Here is a 27630-nt window from a genome sequence, read left to right as displayed (position 1 = left end):
GTGCCTGTTGGCCATCCGGATGTCTTCTTTAGAGAAGTGTCTATTCATGTTTTCTGCCCATTTCTTCACTGGGTTATTTGTTTTTCAGGTGTGGAGTTTGGTGAGCTCTTTATAGATTTTGGATACTAGCCCTTTGTCCGATATGTCATTTGCAAATATCTTTTCCCATTCTGTTGGTTGCCTTTTAGTTTTGTTGGTTGTTTCCTTTGCTGTGCAGAAGCTTTTTATCTTCATAAGGTCCCAGTAATTCACTTTTGCTTTTAATTCCCTTGCCTTTGGGGATGTGTCGAGTAAGAGATTGCTATGGCTGAGGTCAGAGAGGTCTTTTCCTGCTTTCTCCTCTAAGGTTTTGATGGTTTCCTGTCTCACATTCAGGTCCTTTATCCATTTTGAGTTTATTTTTGTGAATGGTGTGAGAAAGTGGTCTAGTTTCAACCTTCTGCATGTTGCTGTCCAGTTCTCCCAGCACCATTTGTTAAAGAGACTGTCTTTTTTCCACTGGATGTTCTTTCCTGCTTTGTCAAAGATGAGTTGGCCATACGTTTGTGGGTCTAGTTCTGGGGTTTCTATTCTATTCCATTGGTCTATGTGTCTGTTTTTGTGCCAATACCATGCTGTCTTGATGATGACAGCTTTGTAGTAGAGGCTAAAGTCTGGGATTGTGATGCCTCCTGCTTTGGTCTTCTTCTTCAAAATTACTTTGGCTATTCGGGGCCTTTTGTGGTTCCATATGAATTTTAGGATTGCTTGTTCTAGTTTCGAGAAGAATGCTGGTGCAATTTTGATTGGGATTGCATTGAATGTGTAGATAGCTTTGGGTAGCATTGACATTTTGACAGTATTTATTCTTCCAATCCATGAGCAGGGAATGTCTTTCCATTTCTTCATATCTTCTTCAATTACCTTCATAAGCTTTCTATAGTTTTCAGCATACAGATCTTTTACATCTCTGGTTAGATTTATTCCTAGGTATTTTATGCTTCTTGGTGCAATTGTGAATGGGATCAGTTTCTTTGTCTTTCTGTTGCTTCATTGTTAGTGTATAAGAATGCAACTGATTTCTGTACATTGATTTTGTATCCTGCAACTTTGCTGAATTCATGTATCAGTTCTAGCAGACTTTTGGTGGAGTCTATCGGATTTTCCATGTATAATATCATGTCATCTGCAAAAAGCGAAAGCTTGACTTCATCTTTGCCAATTTTGATGCCTTTGATTTCCTTTTGTTGTCTGATCGCTGATGCTAGAACTTCCAGCACTATGTTAAACAACAGCAGTGAGAGTGGGCATCCCTGTCGTGTTCCTGATCTCAGGGAAAAAGCTCTCAGTTTTTCCCCATTGAGGATGATGTTAGCTGTGGGCTTTTCATAAATGGCTTTTAGGATCTTTAAGTATGTTCCTTCTATCCCGACTTTCTCAAGGGTTTTTATTAAGAAAGGGTGCTGGGGGCGCCTGGGTGGCGCAGTCGGTTAAGCGTCCGACTTCAGCCAGGTCACGATCTCGCGGTCTGTGAGTTCGAGCCCCGCGTCAGGCTCTGGGCTGATGGCTCGGAGCCTGGAGCCTGTTTCCGATTCTGTGTCTCCCTCTCTCTCTGCCCCTCCCCCGTTCATGCTCTGTCTCTCTCTGTCCCCAAAATAAATAAAAAACGTTGGAAAAAAAAAAAAAAAAAAAAAAAAAAAAAAAGAAAGGGTGCTGGATTTGGTCAAAGGCCTTTTCTGCATCGATTGACAGGATCATATGGTTCTTCTCTTTTGTTTTTTGTTAATATGATGTATCACGTTGATTGATTTGTGAATGTTGAACCAGCCCTGCATCCCAGGAATGAATCCCACTTGATCATGGTGAATAATTCTTTTTATATGCTGTTGAATTCGATTTGCTAGTATCTTATTGAGAATTTTTGCATCCATATTCATCAGGGATATTAGCCTGTAGTCCTCTTTACTGGGTCTCTGTCTGGTTTAGGAATCAAAGTAATACTGGCTTCATAGAATGAGTCTGGAAGTTTTCCTTCCCTTTCTATTTCTTGGAATAGCTTGAGAAGGATAGGTATTATCTCTGCTTTAAACGTCTGGTAGAACTCCCCTGGGAGGCCATCTGGTCCTGGACTCTTATTTGTTGGGAGATTTTTGATAATCGATTCAATTTCTTCGCTGGTTATGGGTCTGTTCAAGCTTTCTATTTCCTCCTGATTGAGTTTTGGAAGAGTGTGGGTGTTTAGGAATTTGTCCATTTCTTCCAGGTTGTCCAATTTGTTGGCATATAATTTTTCATAGTATTCCCTGATAATTGTTTGTATCTCTGAGGGATTGGTTGTAATCATTCCATTTTCATTCATGATTTTATTTATTTGGGTCATCTCCCTTTTCTTTTTGAGAAGCCTGGCTAGAGGTTTGTCAATTTTGTTTATTTTTTCAAAAAACCAACTCTTGGTTTCGTTGATCTGTTCTACAGTTTTTTTAGATTCTATATTGTTTATTTCTGCTCTGATCTTTATTATTTCTCTTCTTCTGCTGGGTTTAGGCTGCCTTTGCTGTTCTGCTTCTATTTCCTTTAGGTGTGCTGTTAGATTTTGTATTTGGGATTTTTCTTGTTTCTTGAGATAGGCCTGGATTGCAATGTATTTTCCTCTCAGGACTGCCTTTGCTGCGTCCCAAAGCGTTTGGATTGTTGTATTTTCATTTTCGTTTGTTTCCATATATTTTTTAATTTCTTCTCTAATTGCCTGGTTGACCCACTCATTCGTTAGTAGGGTGTTCTTTAACCTCCATGCTTTTGGAGGTTTTCCAGACTTTTTCCTGTGGTTGATTTCAAGCTTCATAGCATTGTGGTCTGAAAGTATGCATGGTATAATTTCAATTCTTGTAAACTTATGAAGGGCTGTTTTGTGACCCAGTATATGATCTATCTTGGAGAATGTTCCATGTGCACTCGAGAAGAAAGTATATTCTGTTGCTTTGGGATGCAGAGTTCTAAATATATCTGTCAAGTCCATCTGATCCAATGTATCATTCAGGGCCCTTGTTTCTTTATTGACCGTGTGTCTAGATGATCTATCCATTTCTGTAAGTGGGGTGGTAAAGTCCCCTGCAATGACCACATTCTTATCAATAAGGTTGCTTATGTTTATGAGTAATTGTTATATATATTTGAGGGCTCCGGTATTTGGCGCATAGACATTTATAATTGTTAGCTCTTCCTGATGGATAGACCCTGTAATTATTATATAATGCCCTTCTTCATCTCTTGTTACAGCCTTTAATTTAAAGTCTAGTTTGTCTGATATAAGTATGGCTACTCCAGCTTTCTTTTGGCTTCCAGTAGCATGATAAATAGTTCTCCATCCCCTCACTCTCAATCTAAAGGTGTCCTCAGATCTAAAATGAGTCTCTTGTAGACAGCAAATAGATGGGTCTTGTTTTTTATCCATTCTGATACCCTACGTCTTTTGGTTGGCACATTTAATCCACTTACATTCAGTGTTATTATAGAAAGATACGGGTTTAGAGTCATTGTGATGTCTGTATGTTTTATGCTTGTAGTGATGTCTCTGGTACTTTGTCTTACAGGATCCCCCTTAGGATCTCTTATAGGGCTGGTTTAGTGGTGACGAATTCCTTCAGTTTTTGTTTGTTTGGGAAGACCTTTGTCTCTCCTTCTATTCTAAATGACAGACTTGCTGGATAAAGGATTCTTGGCTGCATTATTTTTTCTGTTTAGCACACTGAAGATATCGTGCCAATCCTTTCTGGCCTGCCAAGTTTCAAAAGAGAGATCAGTCACGAGTCTTATAGGTCTCCCTTTATATGTGAGGGCACGTTTATCCCTTGCTGCTTTCAGAATTTTCTCTTTATCCTTGTATTTTGCCAGTTTCACTATGATATGTCGTGCAGAAGATCGATTCAAGTTACGTCTGAAGGGAGTTCTCTGTGCCTCTTGGATTTCAATGCCTTTTTCCTTCCCCAGTTCAGGGAAGTTCTCAGCTATAATTTCTTCAAGTACCCCTTCAGCACCTTTCCCTCTCTCTTCCTCCTCTGGGATACGAATTATGCGTATATTATTTCTTTTTAGTGTATCACTTAGTTCTCTAATTTTCCCCTCATACTCCTGGATTTTTTTATCTCTTTTTCTCAGCTTCCTCTTTTTCCATAACTTTATCTTCTAGTTCACCTATTCTCTCCTCTGCCTCTTCAATCCGGGCTGTTGTCGTTTCCATTTTGTTTTGCATTTCGTTTAAAGCACTTTTCAGCTCCTCGTGACTGTTCCTTAGTCCCTTGATCTCTGTAGCAAGAGATTCTCTGCTGTCCTGTATACTGTTTTCAAGCCCAGCGATTAATTTTATAACTAGTATTCTAAATTCACTTTCTGTTATATTATTTAAATCCTTTTTGATCAGTTCATTAGCTGTTGTTATTTCCTGGAGATTCTTCTGAGGGGAATTCTTCCGTTTGGTCATTTTGGATAGTCCCTGGAGTGGTGAGGACCTGCAGGGCACTTCCCCTGTGCTGTGGTGTATAACTGGTTGGTGGGCGGGGCCGCAGTCCGACCTGATGTCTGCCCCCAGCCCACTGCTGGGGCCATAGTCAGACTGGTGTGTGCCTTCTCTTCCCCTCTCCTAGGGGCGGGATTCACTGTGGGGTGGCGTGGCCCGTCTGGGCTACTTGCACACTGCCAGGCTTGTGGTGCTGGGGATCTGGCGTATTAGCTGGGGTGGGTAAGCAAGGTGCACGGGGGCAGGAGGGGCAGGCTTAGCTCGCTTCTCCTTAGGTGATCCACTTCAGGAGGGGCCCTGTGGCAGCGGGAGGGAGTCAGATCCACTGCCGGAGGTTTGGCTCTGCAGAAGCACAGAGTTGGGTGTTTGCGCGGAGTGAGCAAGTTCCCTGGCAGGAACTGGTTCCCTTTGGGATTTTGGCTGGGAGATGGGCGGGGGAGATGGCACTGGAACTTTGTTCCCCACCAAACTGAGCTCTGTCATCCGGGGGCTCAGCAGCTCTCCCTCCCTTTGTCCTCCAGCCTTCCGGCTTTCTGAGCAGAGCTGTTAACTTATGACCTCCCAGAGGCTAAGTCGCGCTTGCTGTCGGAACACAGTCCGTCAGGCCCCTCCGCTTTTGCCAGCCAGACTCGGGGGCTCTGCTTGGCCGGTGAGCCACTCCTCCGCCCCGGCTCCCTCCCACCAGTCTGTGGAGCGCGCACCGCCTCACCGCCCTTCCTACCCTCTTCCGTGGGCCTCTCGTCTGCACTTGGCTCTGGAGACTCCATTCTGCTAGTCTTCTGGCGGTTTTCTGGGTTATTTAGGCAGGTGTAGGTGGAATCTAAGTGATCAGCAGGACGCGCGGTGAGCCCAGCATCCTCCTACGCCACCATCTTCCCCTCTCTCTGGATTCCTTCTTATTTTTTGTGTATCTATAAGTTTTTCCTTGTGACTACCATGAGATTAATATATAGTGTCCTACGTATACAGTGGTCTATATTGATGATCAGTTAAGTCCAAACACATTCTAAAAGCAGTACATTTTTACTCCCCCTTCCCTCATTTTATGTATATGATGTATATGTGTACATATACATATGTAAACATATGTATATATTTATGTATGTATATAACATCTTTTGTTTTGAGTCCTTTGGCTAATGTTTATAGATATAATTGATATTTTGTTTTAACCTCTATACTGGCTTTACAAGTGATAATCAATTATGTTTATTGTATGTTTACTTTTACTTGTTAAAAGTTTTTCCTTTTACTTCTCATTATGTCATTTTCTTTCCACTCAGTTCCCTTTAACATTTCTTCTAAGTACATTTAACTTTTATTTTTGTTGGAAACTCTCTCCTATTCTGAATGATAACCTTGCTGGGTATAGTATTCTTGGTTGTAGGGGTTTTCCTTTCAGCACCTTGAATGTATTATGCCATTCCTTTCTGGCCTGTAGTTTCTGCTGAAAATCAGCTGATAGCCTCATGGGATTTCCCTCATATATAATGGTTTTCTCATCTCTTTCTTTAAAAATTCTCTTTAGGGGCACCTGGGTGGCTCAGTCAGTTAAGCGGCTGACTTCGGCTCAGGTCACGATCTCGCGGTCCGTGAGTTCGAGCCCCGCGTCGGGCTCTGTGCTGACAGCTCAGAACCTGGAGCCTGTTTCGGATTCTGTGTCTCCCTCTCTCTGACCCTCCCCCGTTCATGCTCTGTCTCTCTCTGTCTCAAAAATAAATAAACGTTAAAAAAAAGTTAAAAAAAATAATAAAAATTCTCTTTATCCTTACTTTTTGCCACGGTAAGTATTACATGTCTTGGTGTGGGCGTTGCTGGGTTCATCTTTTTTGGGGCTCCCTGTCCTTCCTAGACCTTGATGTCTGTTTCATTCCCCAGGTTAGGGAACTTTTCATTCATAATTTCTCCAAATAAGCTTTCTACCTCTGTGTTTCCTTTGGGACCTCTATAATGCAAATGTGTGTACAACTGATGCTCTCTCAGAGCTGTCCTCGTATCTTCTTTTTTTTTTTAGTTTTTTAAAAAAAGCTTATTTAAGGGGCACCTAGATGGCTCAATTGGTTGAGCAGCCGACTTCAACTCAGGTCATGATCTCACAGTTCATGAATTCAAGCCCCATATCGGGCTCTGTGCTTAGAGCTCGTAGCCTAGAGCTTGCTTTGGATTCTGTGTGTGTCTCTCTCTCTGCCCCTCCCCTGCTTGTGCCCTGTCTCTCTCTCAAAAATAAACATTAAAAATAAATTAAATTAAAAGGTTTGATGGCCAAGGCATCCATTTCAAAGAGGCATCCACTGCAAAGATGGTTACCAGAGTAAACATATTACCAGCTATATGATTGAAGAGCCAGGCCACCTCTTCTAACTGAAGCCCCTTTATTTTAGAAACATGGTTGATTTCTCCATACTTCAAAATTCCTACTCTTATGTCTGAAATCCACCAATAAAGAATAAGCCTGTACACAGGCCCCCACCCTCAAGTCCGATAAAAGGAGAATGCCAGGCCATTGCATTTTCTCTCTTCTACCTGAGACCTTGCTGTGTGGCCTCAGGTGAGCTGTATAATTTCTAGGTCTTCTTTCTTGATGGTTATTGCTGAAGGGTGCCTTGCAACCCCAAGGGCCAATCCAACTAGAATATTGGTTATTGAAAGGCTGAGACCAGCACAAAACAACTGGCATAGCCAGCAGGACTGCAGTATTGCCCTTGCAATTAACCGAGGAATATCCTTTACCTTCAGCTTGCTTTACTAACCACTTCACTCAGGAGGGTAACAGCATCTGGGAGTGAAGTACCACTTGCCAGAGGTCTGCTGCTCTGCTATGTGATTTTGCATACTGCTTTGCCACTGTCCTGCCAGCGGGTTCTGGCCCAAAGGTTGCAGTAATCCAACAATCTCCCCAGGACAGGTGTTCAAGGCCATATGATTTAAAGAAACTACCAGACCATAAGGGCCTTCATGGACTAATACTGTGCATAAGGGTTCTCCCTCCACACCTTAAGGCCAAAGAGAGTTAAGGAGGGTGAACTGGACTACAAGGCTACTGTCCTTGCCCAAGGAGAAGCTCTGAGCTAAAGGCACAAGGAAAGGATTCCTGTAGGTGAGGAGAATGGTACACCTCCATCTGTGACAACAGAACCAGCGGGTCATGCCAGGAGTGTGTATCCTAACACAGAAGAGTGAAACAGCCTTGTAACAGGAAACCAATGGCACCACCAGAAATAAAATACAACAGGCGTATGGTTTCTGTGTCACCACTTCACTCTTTGTCTCCTGACCTGTTCCAACTCTGAAAAGGCCTTATTCAAAACTGAGTCTGGACAAGGACTGACAGACTGATTTTTTAAAAATGTTTACTTATTTATTTGAGAGACAGAAGGAGACAGAGAATCCCAAGCAGGCTCCACACTGTCAGCCCAGAGCCTGATGCGGGGCTCAAGACTCATGAACTGTGAGATCATGACCTGAGCTGAAATCAAGAGTCGAACACTCAACTGACTGAGCCACCCAGGTGCCCCTGGAGAATTATGTTTTATGGGCCTAATTACAGGCGTTGCACTACTATACTTTATTTGGAGCACTAAACCAATCAATCAAGAGGGACTAAAACTCCTAGAAGAAAACATTCAAAAAAAAAAAAAAAAAAACTATTAAAATTAAGTGCTTATGAAGTATTCCTAAAACTCAAGATATTTAGTTTCTATATGTCATTTCAGTTCACATGACATGGGGTTATTCTAGTAAATAAAACCTAGTTTACATTTGGCTTAAAGCAGGCATGTCTTCAGAGTTATTAGCATTAAATATAATGTAGATAAACAACTTATATTCCATCTGGGTTTAATAGTCAAATAAATTCATGCTATCTCTAAAGTGGGGAATCTAAACATAATTGTTGGGAACAAATGATTTAGATAGATGTAAATGGAATAAAAGTTCAGGCAAATTTTTCAGTAATAATTACGTGTTATGGTATGTCTATTTAAAAATAGTTTCCCAGGGCACCTGGGTGGCTCAGTTGGTTAAGTGTCTCACTTCGGCTCAGGTCATGATCTCACAGTTTGTGAGTTCGAGCCCCACATCAAGGTCTGTGCTCTCAGCACAGAGTCTGCTTCGGATCCTCTGTCTCCCTCTCTTTGTCCCTCCCTTGCTCGTGCTCTCTCTCTCAAAAATAAATATTAAAAAAAAAAAAGTTTTCCAAATCTCTTTGGTAGCTTGAACTTTAAGAGTTTTGCTAAGTTATGGGTGCCTGGTTGGCTCAATTGGAAGAGCATGTGACTCCTGATCTTGGGGTTGTGAGCTGAAGCCCTAAGGTGGGGGTAGAGTTTATTTAAAACAAAAAACAAAAAACTTCTGCTTAAGTTAAAATAAGTGATGGGAAATTCATTAAATATCTAGATCATCAAGATCATTTCCAAATAAGATAAAATACTGAAACATTAATTACTGAACACCAGCTTATCTACTTTTGGTTTTTCTTTCTTTTTTTTTAATGTTTTGTTTTTGAGAGAGAGAGAGGGCAAACACCAGTGGGAGAGGGGCCGAGAGAGAGAGAGGGTGACATAGAATCTGAAGCAGGCTCCAGGCTCTGAGCTGTCAGCACAGACCCTGACCTGGGGTTCAAACTCATGAACTGCAAGATCATGACCTAAGCTGAAGTTGGACGCTCAACTGACTGAGCCACCCAGGCGCCCCTACTTTTGGTTTCTTATTACAGAGAAAGAAGATATTTGGGGCTATTAGTAAACCTGTCTGTGCCACACTGAAAAACTATGCTATTACAAAGTGTTTTGAGGAAGTATAAGCTTAACTCATAAATTGACCAATCTAAAGAATGCTGGTATACCACAATTTACAACTGCTTACTACTTCAAGTTTCTATAGGTATATTAATTAGAATTAACCCATAGAAACCTAATTAAAATTACTAGAAATAATAAAGCAAGGTATGCAAGGAAGGTAGAATATGTCTTTGTGTATGAAAGGTATTAGGTATGACAATGCATGTTTGTTAAGGGAAATGAAAATAATTTTGTTTTAAGAAAAAAGAGGGGAGCACCTGGATGGCTCAGTTGGTTGAGCATCTGACTTTGGCTCAGGTCATGATCTCGTGGTTGGTGGGTTCGAGCCCCACATCAGGCTCTGTGCTGACAGCTCAGAGCCTGGAACCCGCTTTGGATTCTGTGTCTCTCTCTGTCCCCCTCTCTCTCTCTCAAAATAATAAACATTTTTGAAAAAATAGAAAATCTGAATGTAAAAAAGATAGTTGTACAAGGTTTGTGAAAAAGGAATCTTGGGAAAAGAATTTTACGTGTGGTCAAACTGGCTAAGATTAGAGTGGATCTAATTAAAATTGTAAAAAGAATTTTAATATTAAAAAGTACACTGCTACAAAGTTAGAATTTGGTTTTCATGGATTACTGGTGTGCTCTTGAGATCACCAAAGTTTTTTGTGCTTTTAGTTTTAAATTTACCTTTTGAAAAAGCATAATTCTATGTTGCAAAATAACTTATTGTGCTTCATGTTATCTCTGTCCTCAGGCCTTTGCTTAAGTAAACCTAGTCTTCTCAAGAGCTGAGTTTTGCTCATAAGTAAGTAACCTTCTATATTTGGCTCTAAAATCTTTTATTGTCATTTTGGTTAAATGGATAATTAAGTATTGCTTCATAGTGAATTACCTTATTTGACCAACTGTTTTAAAACCTTGTTTTTAAGATTTTATTTTTAATCTCTACACCCAATGTAGGGCTGGAACTCACAACCCTGAATCAAGAGTCATATGCTCTAATAATTGAGCCAGCCAGGCATCCCAAAACCTTTTGATATTTCTGACAAACTTTCCAAAATTCAAATTCTAAGTGAAGTCTTAATGTTGAACTCACCTGGGATTTTTCCAGAGGGCTCCTGGAACACCCCAAAAGATTTGTTCTGTTTCCTTATAAGAGAGAGATTAAACTAATTAGGTTAAATGGTATGTTAAGTTACATGGGAAACCATATCAAATACATAATAAACCTTCTTAGGTTATACTGTGGGTAAATGTAATTAATACAAGTTATAACAAATACATTATTAATATAAGAAATTGTAAGAAATTCTTAAAAACCTGTATGCTTAAAAACGTATGCTATCACTTATAATTCTAGTTATTATCTTAAAATGTGTCACAGAAATAACCAAATTTCCTGATAAATTTAATCAACTCTTTCATCTGACCTTAAAAATGGCAATGTTTAAAGTCTTCTTTCATTTATACATAGTTACTGTTTTACTGCACTGCTTTGCAAGTGTCTATAAAAGTGGTCATTTTCAAGGAGATTCATGAAAAGGAATTTTTGACAAGTACAGATTTCTAATAACTCTAAGATCCTAAAACTGAACTGGGTAAAAATTTATAGAATTAATGGAAAAAGTGGATTCAAGGCAAACAGTAAAATCATGAGGCATTGAATGAACTGTGAGTGTAATTATAATTTTTATGACATTTTATGTAAAACAGTTATAGTTCCTTCATGTTTTCATTTTTCCAGATTTAATAAAACCTTTTTCTCTTAACCTATCAGCAACTTGGTAAGATACATACCTTTGTGAACAAGGATGAAATATTTACCTTTTTTCTCCATAAGTGATTTGTCCAGAATTTGGAAACTCTCAGTGAGCACTTTTATTTTCAGGGCAATATACTTATTTGCGTAGGTTCGTTAAGAATCTATTCCACTTGCACATAATGGGACACAATTGGAAACACTGGTTATTATCACCAAGGCTTTAAGTAGAAAGTCATATTTGAGAATGATACTCATAGATTCAATTACCAGACAGCTTTAAGGAATTAAGATGGACTTTATGGAACCAATAAAGCCCCTCGCAGGGGCACCTGGGTGGTTAAGTCAGTTAAGCATCCGACTTTGGCTCAGGTCATGACCTCACGGTCCATGATTTGAGCCCTGTGTTGGGCTCTGTGCTGACAGCTCAGGGCCTAGAGCCTGCTTCGGATTCTGTGTCTCCCTCACTCTCTCTGTCCCTCCCTCACTCATGCTCTGTCTCCGTCTCTCTCTAAAAATAAATATTAAAAAAACTTTTTTAAACAAAACAAAAAAGCCCCTTGGGAGAACTGGCCTGGTACCTTGCCTACAAGGCTCCCAGCAGTCTTCCAGGTGAGTAAGGAAGATCACTTTCTGGCAAGCAAAGGAACTTCACCATAGTTGGGGGATCTCACGAAGAGAGGAATTCACCCAAACCTATAGGTATTGCAAGCCAAGTCTATGGCAAGTTCCTGCCTTGGCTTCTGAGCCCGAAGAGGCTTTTAAAAGTTAAATCTCAGGGTACCTGGGTAGCTCAGTTGGTTAAGCATCTGACTCTTGATTTCAGCTCAGGTCATGATCTCACGGCTTGTGGGTTCGAGCCCTACAAAGAGCTCTGTGCTGACAGTGTGGAGCCTGCTTGGGATGTTCTCTCTCCCTCTCTCTCTGCCCCTCCCCCGCTCTCTCAAAAGTTCCATCAAAGTAGACTTAAAGGAGCCTATATGGTCAATCAGTATTCTTGCTGCACTTAAATAACCAAGCCAAATTTAATGAGACAAAACTTATTTCACAAATAAATTAGTGTTGTTTTAATTATCTGATACAAATGGGGGTAACTGTTTATAGAGAAAAAATTGCATTTCAGTAATACACCTCTGTGGATATCAAATTCTAGTGTTGTTAATTGTCTTTAAGGCTTTGTTTCCTATCTGTAAACTAGACCGGATACTAAATTCTTTTTGTTTCCTCCAGGATCTGGCTACAACTCTCCAAACGAACATTTCCAACTTTTTCCCCTACCCTTATAACTTGGAATCATTGAGAAATAAAACTGCCCTTGGCACAAAGCCATATCAGCTAAGGTGAGATAACCTGATAAAAAAGAGAAATGACCACAGCAGCTGGGCCATCTTCATACCTGCTGCCATGTGGGCCACTCTGATCACCAGAGACCCTCAAATTGCAAACAAGTAAAATCCATCAGCTTATATACTGCCTGCCCTCAGTGCATCTGAACGTGCGTCAAGTCTGGCATCTAGAAATCTTGACTGGCTACCTTCAGGACTCAAAAACTGGGATTACAATCTACTCCAACCATTAACCTTTTTTATTTTCTTTTGTTTCCACAGAAATGTTTCTTATTAAATACCCAACTGTTTGTACCATTTAGGCCTAACTTGGGTAACCCACCTGTATCACTGCCTCCTGAAATAAGACACAAATCTTTAACTGAACTAACCTATTCTCAGGACGAAGATACTGGTTCAATGAGCTATGGAGCATCCACCAACTCAGGACAGGTTTAAACCTACTTATACCATATGGCCTCGAACAATTTAAATAGAACTATCATTCCATTTGTAACTGCGTGGATGGAACTAGAGGGTATTATGCTAAGTGAAATTAGTCAGAGAAAGACAAAAATCATATGACTTCACTCATATGAGGACTTTAAGATACAAAACAGATGAACATAAGAGAAGGGAAGCAAAAATAATATAAAAACAGGGAGGGAGCATGGGCTAAATGGGTAAGGGGCATTAAGGAATCTACTCCTGAAATCATTATTGCACCATATGCTAACTAACTTGGATGTAAAGTAAATAATAAAGGAAACTACAAAAACTCTTAAATGTATACCATGATTTTCATAAAGTGAACAGACTTGTGTGATGATTCTACATGTTGATAGATAGATAGATAGAAAGAAAGAACGAACGAACGATCGAATGGTCATTGGGGCAACTGGGTGGCTCAGTTGGTTGAGCAGCTGACTTCAACTCAGGTCATGATCTCGTGGTTTGTGATTTCGAGCCCATGTTGGGTTCACCACTGCCAGTGTAGAGCCCACTCCAGATCCTCTGTCCCCTTCTCTCTCTCTCTCTGCCCCTCCCATGCTTGTATTCTCTCTCTCAAAAATAAACGTTAAAGGAAAAAAAAAAAAATTCTCATATGACCCAACAATTCAACTTCTGGGAATTTATCCAAATAAATCAAAAACACTAACTGATAAAGATACATGCACCCTCAAGTTCATTGCAGCATTATTTACAACAGCCAAGATATGGGGACAACTTAAGTATTCACTAACAGATGAAGAAATAAGGAAAATGTGGTATATATACACAATGGAATACTATTCACTCATAAAAAGAAAGAAACCTTGCCATTTACAACATGAATGGTCTTTGAGGCATTATGATAAGTGAAATAAGTAAAAAAAACACAAATACCATCTCACTGGTATGTGGAATCAAAAAATCGAAACAAAAAACCACAACAAAGTTCAAACATCCAGAGAACAGATTGGTGGTTGCCAGAGGAGGGGGTGGGGGTTGAGTGAAATGGGTGAATGGGTCAAAAGGTATAAACTTCTAGTTATAAAATGTCATGGGAATGGAATATACAGCACGGTGATGATAGTTAATAATACTGTATTTTATATTTCTTTTTTTTAAGTTTACTTACTTTTGAGAGAGTGAGTGGGGGAGAGGTAGAGAGAGAGAGAATCCCAAGCGGGCTCTGTGCCGTCAGTGCAGAGTCTGATGCGGGGCTTGAACCCACAAACTGTGAGACCTGACCCAAGCCGAAATGAAGAGTCAGATGCTTAACTGACTGAGCCACCCCGGTGCCTCTGTACTTTATATTTCAAAGTTGCTAAGAGTAAATCTTAAAAGTTCTCATCAGGGGCGCCTGGGTGGCGCAGTCGGTTAAGCGTCCGACTTCAGCCAGGTCACGATCTCGCGGTCTGTGAGTTCGAGCCCCGCGTCAGGCTCTGGGCTGATGGCTCGGAGCCTGGAGCCTGTTTCAGATTCTGTGTCTCCCTCTCTCTCTGCCCCTCCCCCGTTCATGCTCTGTCTCTCTCTGTCCCAAAAATAAATAAAAAACGTTGAAAAAAAAAAATTAAAAAAAAAAAAAAAAAAAAAAGTTCTCATCACAAAAAAAACCCCACAACTTTGCAGCTATATATGGTGATAGATTTTAACTAAACTTAGTGTGGTAGTCATTTCAAAATATATACAAATACTGGATCATTATGTCGTATCTGGAACTAATATGTCATATGTCAACCATACCTTGTAAGAAGCCTCTTGTTACATTTCCAAACATACTGAACTTCTCATTGATGAGGGATGTTCTTCACACTCACCCTGAGGAATACCTCTCTCCATTGTCCTCAACTCTTCTTGTTCCAACCATGAGATAAAAGTGTGTTTAAAGAGTTGATAACCTATTCATGGAGAAAGAGATCTTAATGGAAGAGAGACTCATGCAAGAGATAACCAACCTTCCTATGAATCAGGTGTTTTATTACTCATGACAGCAATAAAATTATTTCAAATGAGATAAAAATGCAAATACAGGGGCGCCTGGCTGGCTCAGTTGGAAGAACGTGTTAACTCTTGAGTTCCGGATCATAGGTCCGAGCCCCACGTTGGGTGTAAAGATTACTTAAATAAATAAACTTAAAACAATTTTTTTTAATTAAACAAATGCAAATATACTCTGTACCCTGAAAAGACTGGTTACCTCTGAGCCTGGAAACCCACATTCAGGCTTATACACACATTTACAATGCACTAACACTTGTATTGAGATAGGAAATAGAGTAAGGGCAACAAAGAGATTTTCACTTTCATAGAGAAACCATTAACCGTGGTTCCCAAATTTTAGTGTGCATCAGAATCACGTGGACTATTTGTTAAAAACAGATGACTGGGTCCCACTTGCCACCACTCTAACAGATGCCAGTGGAATGTGAGAATGTCCATTTCTAACAGAGACGGTGATGCCGTCTGTCCAAAGACCACATTTTGACAGCACCCACACTGGATTAGAACACATCAGTGAAGCAACTGTGTGTCACTTGTGTTCAGATCTGACATCACCCATCCTGCAACACAATGAGGAAATAATCTGTATCTGTTCAACAGGAGGCTATAGGAATAATGGCAGCCTTACCCACCGTACTCAGGTTCTTGGAGTTCTCCAGTACTGCATCTCTGCGTAAGGTTCTCTAAGAGGGGTCTAGAAAAGTCCATTCCTCCAAGGTGAAGTCCACAGGCACATCACCAAAGGTCACTGAATCCTAAATAATCACACATGTAATGGCTTGAATCAAGGAACATCATCAATGTTCACTGGAACAAGGATGAGAGAAACAGTAATACAGAGTTTCAAATTCTCTCATGCTCCAAGGGTCAATGGTTCTAAATATTTTAAATACCTATACTCACTCCAGTCACATGGCTTCAATGGAAACTCTTAAACATGACCTTGTCTCACCACACCTGGACTCGGAGCTCTTTTCTTATTTCCCTCTAATGCAGCACATGCCCAAACACACTGTAGACACCTGATAAATGGTCGTGAATGGATCAATTCTTTGAGAAAAGCACACCTACATCTTCCATATCATCTGTGAGAGCACACAATAAATAAAAAAGGTCACCATCATGAGAGTCAAGTTTAGTTAGTACTTACTGAAACGCTCAAATTATTTTCAGAGTATTCCCGTACCACCAATATGAAAGGTTCTACTCTGTGGGGAAATTCAATAGACACTCAGTCTTTGAGTGACTTTAAGAAGCTCTGGAGATCGGTCCACCTGGAAGGAAATGTGTCCATCTGGTGAATACAGATATGTCCTTTTGTACAAGGACATACTTTTTGCCTAGCCAAGAACAATCTCTCAGCCAGTCAGCCACCATCCTTCCTACTTTTATCTTTTCCTCAGGAAGGCAGAAAGAAAACATAGAAGAAAACAAAGGAGCCACGTATACCCAGAGAGGACCATAATTCTCGCATTCACCTGTCTAGAAGTCTTTCTATTCTAGTGTGAAATTCCCAAAACTCTCAAGAAATCTCCCGCAAACACAGACTACTGCTATAGGATGCCAGCGTGGTCTTGTCTCACCTAGAACTGAAAAGGGGATAGTGATCCATGCTGCCCGTGAGGAAAAGAGTAAATCAATTTGACAGGGAAGGAAATTTAAGCCCCGAGAAATGGGACTCATTTTCTGCCCAAAGCAATATAATTAATAAAAAAGTTATGTAGTACCTCTTCCCAATGTACACATATCAGTAAGACGACTTAGAAAACACAGTCGTTGGCCCATTTTGACTCCTCCTTAAAGGGCCAGCAGCATAACTGCTCAGGCCCAGACCATTGTGCAAGGGTGATCTAAAGCTGAGTCTATTAAAAACAAGGGGTATCAACAGGACTTACCAGAGGACAAATCAATGGCTGCCATCCTGTAAGGGTGACAGAATAATTTACCCGACATTCCTTTCTCTGACACCAAGACCATTTTAGGGTATCTTATGAATACAAGTACAGACAGCCATCCCCATGGACACCGGGTAATCTGGAGTCGTGTTTTGTATTTACCATTAATCAGTAAATGTTATCAGTCATCAATCGTCATACGTTGGCTCTGCGTAGATGATATATGAGAAACACACTAAAAATGGTATGCCCTATAGCAGTATCAGTAACATCAAGTGAGAGAGAGAAAGAGAGAGCAAGCATGAGCAGGGGAGGGGCAGAGAGAGAGGGAGCGAGAGAGTACGAAGCAGGCTCTTTGCTGTCAGCTCAGAGCCCGAAGCAGGGCTCGATCTCACAAACCATGAGATCCTGACCTGAGTGGAAATGGAGTCAGACGCTTAACCAACTGAGCCACCCAGGCAACCCTGAGATAACTTGGGGATTTTTAATTGTCTTTCAGCGGTAAATTCTGTAAGATATAAAGAGAAGTATATCTGACCAAATTTAGTGTCCAATAATTTTGAAGACTGAATTTGAAGGAAAGAATGTCAAATACCTCAAATTCTAAATATTGGTTACATGCTTAAATGGTATTTAGGATATATCTGGTAAACGGACACCTGGGTAGCTCAGTTGGTTAAGCATCAGACTACAGCTCAGGTCACGATCTCATGGTTTGTGAGTTTGAGCCCCGTATTAGACTCTCTGCTGTCAGCACACAGCCTGCTTTGGATCCTCTGTCCCCCTTCCCCTCTGCTCTGTCCCTCCCCTGCTTGCACTGTCTCTCAAAATAAATACAACTTAAAAAAAAAAAAAGAGTATATCTGGTAAAATAACATATATTCTTAGAAATAATGACACTTTTGGGGTGCCTGGGTGGCTCAGTCGGTTAAGCAACTGACTTCGGCTCAGGTCACGATCTCACAGTTTGTGGGTTCGAGCCCCACATCGGGCTCTGTGCTGACAGTCAGAGCCTGGAGCCTGCTTCAGATTCTGTGTCTCCCTCTCTCTCTCTGCTCCTCCCCAACTTGTGCTCTGTCGCTCTCTCAAAAATAAACAAACGTTAAAAAAAAATAATGACACTTCTTTCACTTTGTTTATTGTGGGCACTGAAAACATTTTAATTATATATGATCTACACATTACACTTGCATTAGCACTGGTCTAGACTGTTGTTAGGCATAGGAAAAAAGAAAAAAATGAAATATTTTATTTGGTTGACACACTTAAACTTTTTTCTTAATGGATGCTGCAGAACCTTGAAGCTCTGGGCTTCCTTTTAAGCTCTCATCTCTCAGAATTTATTCCTTTATTCTTTCTATGGATAAGAAATCACATCCCAGTACCCGGCAATGAGCACAAATGAGCTCCGTATACAGAAAGTATACTAGACCTTAAAGATCCAACACTCCCTTGGGAAAAGACTAATAATTGATATATCACCTCATAAGTGATATGGGAAATCAATCAAGCATGCAAGAAGAAAGGGTTATAACACACACACATACACTATATTGTTGGTTTCTGGGTAAAGACAGAAAAGAGAACCATTGTTGGTCTACCTTTGATACAAAAAGGTAAGAAGAAGAATGCCAAGGTTTTGACCAAAAACCCCCCAGAATACATTTCAAATACTGAGTAGACTCAACAGTGTCTTGGTGGGAAACACTCAAGTCCATCAGGTCTGTTCCCTCCTTCTTGCCTTGGCAGAGGAGCAATTCCAAATCACACTCTGCCTAACATGTGTCTGTTTTATGAATCTTTTCAGAGAACCCATGTTTTGTATTATTTATCAAATGTATTTGTACAACAGCAGCTAAGGTCAGTCTCATCTAGTTTTTGATGTGAAAATGAAGGTATTAGTCAGGAAAAAAAATGACAGGTGAACTTTGACACGGGGACACCTACTTGGACCCAGATCAAATGCATGACTAGGAAGCCACAAGACACTGAACCTCTCTTGTCAGGAAGGTAGTTTGTCCCTTAGTTTCTGAGGAGACTGGCCTTCTTCTACTTGACAAAGCTTTGATAATCTCACTTGGTGCAGATACTCGGCAAGGAAATGCTTGTTCTTAAGATCCACCACAACCACTTGCTATGTCTCTAGATTCACAATTAATACAAAATCCCGTGGGACAGGTATAAACTATAAGGTAGAAGACAATAGCTGCAAAAATAACTCCAACTCCACTAACATGTATCATAAAAATCTTGAGGAACATGTGTGAAAATGGGTTTTAGGGTGTTAGACCAAGGAGGATAGAGTATCACGCAAGACAGAGCTGTTTCAAAGACATGGGTGTACATACTAGAAAATCTGGATTTGACATATTAGCTCATGAATTTAGCTCGTCATGTTAGATGGCTCTAACAGCTTATTTTGGTCGGATGGTTGAAATTTGGACTCCATGCTGACCTATGGTTAATGATGACGATAAGGCAAAGTTTCGCTGGCGTAACATTAAGGAGCCAATCCTAGAGACAGCGATGTCGCCTGTATATATCACGTGTGGCCTGCACAGACCTCCTTCGTCAATCTATGCTGAAGGCCCAGAAGCCACCCTTTCCTCACAGGTATTGGGAAACAAGATTAGTAATGCTGATTCTAAATATAGTATCATTACTGGAACAAACGAGCACCAACTCTGGCATCTGGAATGCAGCTACTGATGTAGGTAACGCCGTTTTCTCCATACAAATTTCATAAAATAACTGGAAGCATCTGGTTTTTACCTGGCAAGACCGAGTGTATCTCCACAGCACTGGCCCAGGGCTGTGTCCATTCTCCTGTACTCTGCCAAAACACAGTCCTCAAAGGTCTTGACTTTCCACAACACAACACATGGTCCATCATGTGGACATTACGGGGACTGGATCCAATGAAAGTAGCAGATACTTTACACATCTCTATAAAACATGCACAAAGGAGTGGTATACCAACTCAACCAAGTTCAGGGGCAGGTATGTCAAGACAGCCCCACGAGGAATTGGTCCAAGTTACTGTACATAATGCCTTCTGCTCCCCCCACCAAAAGGCATACCATTTGACAGAGAACTTATTTTTATTTATTTTGAGACAGAGAAAGCATGAGTTGGGGAGGGGCAGAGAGAGGGAGAGAGAGAGAGAATCTCAAGCAGGCTCCACACTGTCAGTGTGGAGCCCAAGGCGGGGCTCGAATGCACAAACTGAGATCATAGTCTGAGCTGATATCAGATGCTTAACCGACTGAGCTACCCAGGTGCCCCTGACAGAACTTCTTGATTAGAGGTAACATATACCACATTTGAATGTACTTTAATACATCTACAGAGTCACCTATAAGGCCTCCGGATTTAAGTGTGACCAGAGTAAGAGCATTCTGCAGCAAGTTCTGGCAGCAGTACAAACTTCTCAAGCACTTAATCCCTGTGAGCCATCATTTCCCAAGGCACTTGAATTGTCCACAGTAAATAGGAAGTTGTTGGTAGTCTCTGGCAACCACGAGAAGGAGATTCGTGGCATAGTCTTGTAGGTTGGAGCAAATCTATGACCTCTTCTACATATACCTACTCTTTTCAGGAACAACTTATGGCTTACCACTAATAAATACATGGTAGAGACTAAATAAGTAACCATGAGACATCAAGTGACCAAGCGGATTTAGTGTCCCGTCACGAACTGGGTATTGTCTGACGTGCCTATCTTATGAGACCGGGCACAGGCAGTAGCATTCTATCATCAAATGGAAATGACACATAATGAGAGATCTTAGTATGCCAAAGCATTCGGATTACTACTTTGTACCTACTGCCCTTAAAAGTTGATGCACCCCGGGGCGCCTGGGTGGCGCAGTCGGTTAAGCGTCCGACTTCAGCCAGGTCACGATCTCGCGGTCCGTGAGTTCGAGCCCCGCATCAGGCTCTGGGCTGATGGCTCGGAGCCTGGAGCCTGTTTCCGATTCTGTGTCTCCCTCTCTCTCTGCCCCTCCCCAGTTCATGCTCTGTCTCTCTCTGTCCCAAAAATAAAATAAAAAACGTTGAAAAAAAAAATTAAAAAAAAAAAAAAAAAAGTTGATGCACCCAAATCCTCAAGGAGAAAGCAGGCAAAAAGCCTCTTTGATCTTGGCCACAGCAACTTCTTAGTCAACACGTCTCCGGAGGCAAGGGCAACAAAAGCAAAAAGGAACTACTGGGACCTCATCAAAATAAAAAGCTTTTGCACAGTAAAGGAAACAATCAGCAAAACTAAAAGACAACCGACAGAATGGGAGAAGATATTTGCAAATGATATATCAGATAAAGGGTCAGTATCCAAAATCCATAAAGAACTTATCAAAGTCAACACCCAAAAAGCAAATAATCCAATGAAGAAATGGGCGAAACATGAAGAGACACTTCTCCAAAGACGACATCCAGATGGCCAACCGACACGTAAAAAAATGCTCAACATCACTCATCATCAGGGAAATACAAAGCAAAACCACAATGAGCTACCACCTCACACCTGTCAGAATGGTTAACATTAACAACTTAGGCAACAAAAGATGTTGGCAAGATGCGGAGAAAGAGGATCTCTTTTGTACTGCTGGTGGGAATGCAAACTGGTGCAGCCACTCTGGAAAACAGTACGGAGATTCCTCAAAAAACTAAAAATAGAACTACTCTATGACCCACCAATTGCACTACTAGGCATTTACCCAAGGGATACAGGTGTGCTGTTTCGAAGGGGCACATGCACCCCCATGTTTATAGCAGCACTATCAACAATAGCCAAAGTATGGAAAGAGCCCAAATGTCCATCGATGGATGAATGGATAAAGAAGATGTGGTATATATACACAATGGAGTATTACTCGGCAATCAAAAAGAATGAAATCTTGCCATTTGCAACTATGTGGACGGAATTGGAGGGGATTATGCTAAGAGAAATTAGTCAGAGAAAGACAAATATCATATGACCTCACTCATATGAGGACTTTAAGACAGAACAGATGAACCTAAGGGAAGGGAAGCAAAAATAATATAAAAACAGGGACGGGAACAAAACATAAGAGACTCTTAAATATGGAGAACAGAAGGTTGCTGGAGGGGTTGTGGGAGGGGGCATGGGCTAAATGGGTAAGGGGCATTAAGGAATCTACTTGTGAAATCATTAATGCACCATATGCTAATTGCTTGGATGTAAATTTAAAAGAAAAAAAGAAAGAAAACCAAACATTCCAAACACGAAAGATAAGAAAAAAGAAGAAAGTTCCCTGGTTCCTATAAGATTAAAGTCAGATGGCCGTGCGTATACTAGAGTCTTACAGTAAGGTCTGCAGCTTTCTGAAATGTCCTTTGTCTAATAATTTGTAACCTTTTATGTAAAAGATTTATACAACCCTACACTAAATGTTCCTTTACTGGGGCTACCATGCTTTGGTGAAGACTGTGTATCCCAGGCAGCGGGAATAAAACTCTCTTCCTTTTTTTTTTAAATTTTTTAATTTAGAAATTCTAAAAGCTTTGTTCATTTTTGCGTCAACAATTAAAAAAACTCCCAAAAATCAGAAGAGCAGGATCAACTGGCTCCCTGGTGAATTCTAACAAACATTTCGAGAAGAATCAATAACAATCTTTAAAATTTTTTTCTAATGTTTATTTATTTTTGAGACAGAGAGACAGAGCATGAGCGGGGGAGGGGCAGAGAGAGAGGGAGACACAGAATCTGAAACAGGCTCCAGGCTCTGAGCTGTCAGCATACAGCGTGACGTGGGGCTCAAACTCGTCAACTGCAAGATCATGACCTGAAATGAAGTCAGATGCTCAACCGACTGAACCACTCAAGTGCCCCTTGAACCCTTTAAACTAGATCTCTCTGCTCCTCCCTCCCTCTCAAAATAAACATTAAAAAAAAGTATTTCTTTAATAATAAATAAATAAAGATAAAACTTATGCATCCTAAAATTCTATCCTGACTCCATACCCTCACTCTTATCCATTCCCAAAGTGGGAGTTAGTGAATTCTATCTATGTTGTAAATGGATTCAAATCATTCCCCTGCTTAGGCACTTCAGAAGTGTCGATGGCCTTAGAATCCTGGCTAGACTGCCTTACTCTTTCCCCTGGTCCTGCCCTTGTCCTCTACTCCATCTCTCACCACTCGCTGTCTGTTCACCTTCTCCCAACACTCTTCCATCAGTTCAAGAAATACACTAAGCTCTATTTTGCTCATGAAGTTCCCTTCACCTGACATCCTTCTTACCCACTCTACAAATCCTCACCCCCATTCAAAATCTGCCTAGGTAAATCCTGCTCATGCTTCCCTTCGGAAGTTAAATATCAATCCCTCCCAGGACGCCTCGGTGGCTCAGTCGGTTAAGCGTCCAACTTTGGCTCAGGTCATGATCCCAAGGTTCGTGAGTTTGGGGCTCACTGCTGTCGGTGCAGAGACTGCTTCAGATCCTCTGTCCCCTTCTCTCTCTGCCCCTACTTGTGGTTTCTTTCTCGAAAATAAACATTAAAAAATATATAAATATATCCACACACACATATATAATCTCTATCAATCCCTCCCGATAGGTATTACCACCTCATATTGTGCCATTCTTATGTTCCTGTCACAAACTTGCCAGTATTCACTTGAAGTCTGTACTCTCAGATAGACTATAAGCCGTATGGTGGCAGTACTATGTTATGGACTTCCCTGTCCCAAGAACACAGTCTAGTTTATTAAAGGAACTCAATGACCCCTTGTGGGATGTGAGACAATTTCTACTAACTACCAAAAATGTTACAGTACAGTACAAAGAAAAGGAAGACAAAAATAGAGTTACAACATAAAAACCACTTAAGTCTCACATAAAATGTTTGCACACACTATAACATAAAGCAAAACATTGTACTTCTGCAAAGGCATTTGAGCACTCAGATAAAAACGGACACAATATTCTTTTTGAAACAAGTGCCCAGACAATATAAATAAAATTTGTTCCTTATGTTTCTCCTTAATCTTTAGGAGTTCTAAAAAGGTGATTCACAAACTGACACATGCCACAATAATTTTCTAACAGAATTTATAGTATCCATCTAAAAGTATGTACATTTGTCCTTTTTTCTTTTTTTAAGTAGGCTCTGCGCCCAGCATGGAGCCCAACATGGGGCTTAAATTCATGATCCTGAAATCAAGACCTGAGCTGATAACAGGAGGTGGCTGCTTAACCAACTGAACCATCCAGGGGGCCCTGTATACTTGCCCTTTGACCAAGAAAACCAACCTGAGCATCTTACCCTTACCTTGAAACACACCCCCGCAAATTGAAACACTATACACAAAAATTTACTCACACATGTATTAACAGAACTAAAGCAATTGTTAGTGAGTATCTGGATGACTCATCCTTTGAGCATCTGACTCTTGATTTTGGCTCAGGTTAGGATCTCTGGGTCATGGGATGGAGCCCTGTGTCAGGCTCTGTGATGAGTATGGAGCCTACTTAAGATTCTTTCTCTCCCTCTCCCCCCACACCACCATGTGCCCTCTCTCTCTCAAAAAAAAAAAAAAAAAAAAAAAAAATGTACTTAGAAAGAATACTCAAAAATACTCAGAATCTTAATGAGTATCAAAATAAACCCAGATGCCTGGTTGGCTCAGTTGGTTAAACATCTTTTTTAAAGCATATATACATTAAGTGTAATAATAAATATTATTTAACTTTAGAGTATGATTATGTAATATTACATACATAATATATATTATATTGTATTGTTTTAGAAAGAGTGTGATCCAGCCTGGGCATGGAGCCTGATTAAGATTCTCTCCCTCTCCGCCTGGGTGGCTCAGTCAGTTGGTCATCCGTCTTCAGCTCAGGTCATGATCTCACAGTCTGCGGTCTACTATTTCAAGCCCCGCATTGGGCTCTTGTGCTGACAGCTCAGAGCCTGGAGCCTACTTCAGATTCTGTCTCCCTCTCTCTCTGCCCCTCCCCCCTCACACTCTGTCTCTCTCACTCAAAAATAGACATTAAAAAAAATTTTTTTTTAAAAAAGATTCTCTCTTCCTCTGCCCCTCCCCCAAGTGGGCGTGCTTGCGCATTCTCTCAAGAAAAAAAAAAGTCACCCCATATGTGACTTTTGTTATTCCAAAGGAAAAGTCTATCTTGAAAACAGCTCTGGTGATCACTAACTTAAGTAGGCAATCAAACTGGGCATCTGAGGGATGGTATAAATTCAAGTCTTCCTGATGGAATGCAATTTAATGTACACATCACCTATAGGATATTTGGAAACGATGTTTGAAGCCTCTACATCAGGAACTGGCACATGTTTGTCACAAGGCTGATTGCTAAATAGTTTTCTTGGAACACCTATCCCCATTTGTTGACTCAGATCTATTACTGCCTGAAAACTACAAAGGCAGAGCTGAGTAATTCTGATACCTTATGGCCTGCAGACCATCAAGTAATTACTTTCTGGACCTTTCCAGACAAAAAGTTTGCCACCCTCTGTTCTGGACCCAATTACCAAGTTGACAGAAAATACAAGAAATGGAGGAAACATCTAAAAATATTGTGAAAAATAAAATCAGAATTTTCAAAATGTGTGACTTTCTAAAAGAACACATAAGGGGCGCCTGGGTGGCTTGGTCGGTTGGGCATCCGACTTCAGCTCAGGTCATGATCTCACGGTCCGGGAGTTCGAGCCCCGCGTCGGGCTCTGTGCTGACGGCTCAGAGCCTGGAGCCTGCTTCCGATTCTGTGTCTCCCTCTCTCTCTGACCCTCCCCCATTCATGCTCTGTCTCTCTCTGTCTCAAAAATGAATAAACGTTAAAAAAAATTTTTTTTTTAAATAAAAATAAAAGAACACATAAGACTCATGAAAAGTCAATGTAATGCACAAACAAAAAGGAATACAGTAGGTTAAAAAAGATTAAAAGGGGGGCCTGGGTGGCTCAGTCGGTTAAGCCTCTCCAACTTTGGCTCAGGTCATGATCTCACGGTTTGTGAGTTCACGCCCCACACTGGGCTTTCTACAATCGGCAGGGAGCCCACTTAGGATCCTCTGCCCCCACTCTCTCTGCCCCTACCCTACTTGTTCTCTCTCAAAATAAACACACTTAAAAAAAAAAAAAAAAGACTAAAAGACTGAAATAATCATCATATAAAAACTGACTGGGTCTTAGATCCAAAAATCACCAAAAACTTATGTTAGAATAATGTGGGGAAGTTCAGCTTCTACACGGAGCAGATTTAAGAGGCATTTTCATTTTCAATCTTCCTGGGTCCAAGAAAGAACTGTGGTTTTAGTAGGATAACGTCTTTTACAAGATACATTACCAAGTATTTAAAAGTATCATGTATGCATTTCATTTTCAACTTACACTCTCAAACAGTTCCCGTAAAATGTATTGTTATGCAGAGAGCAAACATGCAAAACGGTCAAAATGGGTGAAACTGCTATAACCAACATTCACTGTGCTGGATGATCAAATTCTGTTGAAAGCTTCAGATTTTACAGCACAAAAACTGAGGGCAAAGACCACACTTAGTCCACACATCTTGTTAAGGGTAAACTCGGTCATTCTGGAACCAGCGTTATAAAGCCCATAACGTCTTTTTCTCCCGGAGGCCCTTCTTCTGATAGTTTGTGGGGGAGGCAGGGCCCCAGGACGATCAGAGGACAAGACAGCTGAGCATTCTTACTTTCACCTGGAAGGATGACTTGTGGCTTACACATGTTCGTTATTTATCTAGAGAAATATGCACACCCTCGAACCTAACAAGTCTCTTTTCTTTCTACCTGTAGGGGACGCTCAACAAGAACCGGCAAACACATTCCAAATGCTCGCAAGAAACGTCTTTCTGCATACTAGAGGAAGGGCCCTTTGAACCAACGCTTCCCCAGGGCTCACCGGGACAGCCAGGAGCGACAGGGCGGTGACCACCGCAGGGCCGGGCCAACCTGACTTGCCCAGCGGAAATTCTCATCCTCCTGGAGAAGAGTCACAACGGTTACTTAGGAGGAATTTGAACAAGGAGGCACCGTAGCCGAAAACACTTCGCAGGTGCGCCCTCACCGCTCCTCTCGGCCGGCCCAACGCGGGCGCCAGCGGCCGCGAAGGGGGCGAGCGGAGGGGACCCGGCCCCTTTAAGGAGGCCCCTCGGAGGCCGGGCCACACCTGTCCTTTAACGCCCTCCTTGCATCCGAACCTTCCTGGCACGCGGCCTCACCGACGACACCAAGCACCGCAAGACGACCAAAAGGAGAGGCTCGGAAAGGCGCTAAGCAACTGGACACAGACCGCCGCGGGCCAGTGACGCCACTTCCGCTTCCTGCCTCTCGCCGCAAGGGGCGGGGCTCCAGGGCTTGGGCTGCGGCCACGCCCGACGCTTTGGAGGCCGGAAGCGGTAGTGTCGTCACCCGTGGGTGCTGAGGCCCCAGGAGTTGGCCCAGCCTGAAGGCAGAGGGCGGGTTCTGGCCCGAGGGAGTCGAATGGGGCTGGAGTCACGCCCGTTCTGTGTTTAGAAGGCAGAAAGGCAAGGCTGGGGGTGGGGGCGGAGGAGTCGTCCCAGAGGACGCTTTTGTAACAAGTGATTTCTGGGTTTCCCGCCTTGCCTTAAAAATTCTCTTCAAACTCCAGATTACTTACAGATTTTATAATTTTCTTCAAAATGTATTACGTTCGGTGATATTTTATGAATGTGTTTTCGTAGGAGAGTAGTGTGGGTTAGTGGATCCGTTTCTCCCTTCTCGTGGGAAATACAGCCAACTGTAGTATGATCTATTGATAAACTATCCTTGACGTACTGATTCGAAATTCCCCTCTTGTTATGTAGTAAATTCCTCTATATACAGCTGTACTTTTATTTCGATTTTTTATTTTTCAAATCA

The 27630-nt window shown here is 41.4% G+C and overlaps 1 long non-coding RNA gene across 21 annotated transcripts in view; it reads right to left on the bottom strand.

The window, feature by feature from the left end:
• The window catches only part of LOC132674323 (uncharacterized), a 60346-nt gene extending 32925 nt beyond the window's left edge, over nucleotides 1-27421 (bottom strand). The window contains exons 1-6 of one of the 21 annotated variants that reach the window (XR_014136269.1): nucleotides 26651-27418; nucleotides 16794-16950; nucleotides 15870-15932; nucleotides 15480-15602; nucleotides 14590-14744; nucleotides 10373-11207 (exon numbers count right to left, since the gene is read on the bottom strand). This is a non-coding gene — a long non-coding RNA (uncharacterized LOC132674323). Of the gene's footprint in view, nucleotides 1-10372; nucleotides 11208-14589; nucleotides 14745-15475; nucleotides 15655-15740; nucleotides 16951-26650 lie in introns of all 21 variants that reach the window. The other 20 variants (XR_014136254.1, XR_014136259.1, XR_014136264.1 and 17 more) reach the window with 20 other exon arrangements.
• Nucleotides 27422-27630: the final 209 nt, after the last annotated feature.

The sequence above is a fragment of the Panthera onca genome, chromosome A2 (assembly GCF_046562875.1).
Source record: "Panthera onca isolate mPanOnc1 chromosome A2, mPanOnc1 haplotype 2, whole genome shotgun sequence".
In the NCBI taxonomy this organism is placed as follows: domain Eukaryota; kingdom Metazoa; phylum Chordata; class Mammalia; order Carnivora; family Felidae; genus Panthera; species Panthera onca.
This window is presented reverse-complemented; position numbering and strand designations above follow the sequence as displayed.